Below are 3,025 nucleotides of genomic sequence, written 5' to 3' on the forward strand. Positions count from 1 at the left end.
TTAAAAAATGGCAATTGAAGCATTTCTGAGTTCTGTTTGTCAAGAGAAAAATAGTTCATGGTATTATTGCATTAATGCTTTCATTAATGGCCTGTCTGGGGCTCAAGTCACTGCATTTACAGATGTCATGAATTCACCTCTACATAAATGATAACGTTCTTTTATCTAATAAAAAGCTACCAAAGATATAAGATAAATCCAACTTTATTCAGGACACAGAACACATCAGATATTGTATAAAGCAAAGTGATACAGGGCTTAAATAGGTAAAACATGCTCACAGTAAGAGCATCAATATCAGGAGATGCAGTATATATTTATATAATGGGCTAATGTAATCTAACGTTTGTGCCAGTTCCTGAGCGTTTACAGATCTTTGTTCCCCTGTTAACTATGTGTGCTCTCCACATGGCTGCCAGGAGCTCTTCCTGCTATTAAAGCCATTTGAAGATATCAAAACGTCAGCATAGCAAAGAGTCAAGCTCAGGGATTGTGTATCAATGCCCAGATGTAAATTTAAAGTTCCAATTTAATGAGAGCCAGTTACTGTATTTGTTAAAATCACAAATTTTGATTAGTTAATCAGAAAAGTTTGGATCTGCCATATTTCTATGCTGCTGGTTATGCACACATCCATCCACATGTGTTTATAACATGGCCAGCTTGAGCTTATGCTCCAAAGTTTAGTTAAAGCAACAGGGATAAAATTAGTTTTTATTTACCTTTTTAACCAAAGCAACACACATTTCCATGTCATTCTCAGCCAGTGTTAGTAGCAATGTTTACTTTATGGCAGACAAACTTACATTTTCAAAATAATTGTTACATTTTAAAAATAGTTGCTGCTTTTTCAAATGACAAGATTCAGAATCTGGATTTTTAACCAGAACTAATGAGAAAATTACATAATAAAAATAATAACAGTTTGTTAATTTATTTGAACTGGTCTCATGAAACAGTACAAAAAAAAAGTTCAGAATGAAAGAATAAAAGAATGAAAACATTTTTCATAAGAAAATAAATAAAATGTGAAATGTTTTCCTATTTTATTTTATTTCATTTATATTTTATGGTTGTATGTTGTGCAGCAATATTTCTGTGGTATGCAGACAAAGCACCACATTTCTTGAAACCAAATCCCTTTCCCACCCATGCAACACAGATGCCCGGGACCATCTCCCTTACTCCCATCTCTCAACAGCTTTTGAGAGGTCTAAGTATAAAATAGCGAGGTGCACTAACAGTATCTGTCCTTTGCAGGATACATATAGAGGGTACGTGGGGAGGCTCAGGTAAGAACTTGCATCAATCTGTCACTCGCTTCCCTCTGGGCGATAAGAGAAATTCCAACATAAAGATAACGCTGGACATTCAACTTAATTCCAAAGGAAGAACTTTTCATCAGTGGGTCACATATTAGCTTTCAGAAAAACGGAGTGCCATGAGTTTCTTTTTTTTCCCCCTTCCACCTTCCGCTTGCATTGCACAGTCCGAGTATGAGGATGACACTGTGAACCTGGGTTCTTACAATTTCAAAGCAGACATGTAGTTTGGAAAAGTGTTCTATTTTTCATTATTTTCCATCACCATGTTTTCTCACTTGAAATAAACTTCTCTGATAATACAGTGACTAGACCCTTGGTAGTATCTCCTGTGTTTTGGGCCAAAACATTACAAACTGTGTAAGAAATTTTGAGGTCAACCAGGTTTTCCTTCAGACTTTGTTTGGTTTTCTCTAGAGATTTTCTGCATCTGCTTGACAATCTGAAGTAGCGCATTACGAAACAGAAGTTGTTTTCACTGTCGGTTTTCAGTTGACAGATTGTTTTAGTCAGCTGAAGTAAATCCGTGTCATTTTGCAAGCTGTCCAAGCTAAGGTGTGGTACAGCACTGCTGTAAAAAAAAAAAAACAAATCAACCCAGAATCCTGTAGAAGCATGTGAAATGTAACATGTAGAAAAGGGGGCTAACTGGATCACTAATCTGGGCATACATGGCTTTGGTTAAAGTTCAAAATGTCAACTAAATTGATTTCATGAGGCACAGCTGGCAGCAAATTAAGTGCTAATCATTCACAAAACCCTGTTAACCACACATATTATCCCCAAAACATTTGAGTCATCTGAGTTGAGTGGTTTCTATACATGTTTTATCTTCATTGTTTTCAGTCAGTTTATAATTTTAGCTGAAGTCAGTTAAAGAAGCACATGAAATCCTACTTACTGTATGTCATTATGTTTTTCGCCACATTGATGGATCAAGCTTTGTAGACAGCAATAAAACTTAAAATGCATTGTGCTACAGTAAAGACCCCACAAAGGAAAATGGTATGGCGAGAAAAAGACTGACATTGTCATGCGGAAGATAAGGCGTTCCATACAGAGACAATTGATTAGCTTCATAGTGCAGCAATAGCCCTTACTCAGCTGGGGTGATGTGTAAGTGCTAGTCTGGCTGTTTTTTTTAAAGGATCATATGGATCAATACGACATGGCACATTTAGGAGACCCCTACACCATACCCTGGGACTAAAGAGGCAGGAGTGGAGCCCCTCACTGCACCATCACCTCCACCCCCTTTTTTTGCTGATTGCTAGGGGGTTGGGGTGGTAACAATAATAGCTTGGCGAATACGCCATACCCTTGGATTTTTCAGATTTTTTAAAATTTGTTCTTTTTTCTGTGCGGCACTTGTCTCTCAGGTTTGCACAGAGGATGTTTATTGTAATGGTAAGTCAGATAGAAAATATTATTGTTGACCCGAGGTTTAATAGCTGTTTTTGTTAGTTTTCTTGCAGGGCTTCTAACAATCAAGATGTCCCCGTGCAAACAAAGACTTATGGTCAGGTGGGGAGGTGAGATAAACACAATTAAAAGTGACAAGAGAAATATACTGTTATGTGTCTGGATCCATCACTCAATATTATTTGGGGGGAAAGACAACAATCTTTTACAATAAAAGGAGAAGAGCAAACTGTCTGTGATGCACTACTATATAAATAGCAGGTTTAACTTTTTTCTTTTAC

This window comes from Monopterus albus, unplaced genomic scaffold (genome assembly GCF_001952655.1).
Source record: "Monopterus albus unplaced genomic scaffold, M_albus_1.0 scaffold31.1, whole genome shotgun sequence".
Taxonomy (NCBI): Eukaryota; Metazoa; Chordata; class Actinopteri; order Synbranchiformes; family Synbranchidae; genus Monopterus; species Monopterus albus.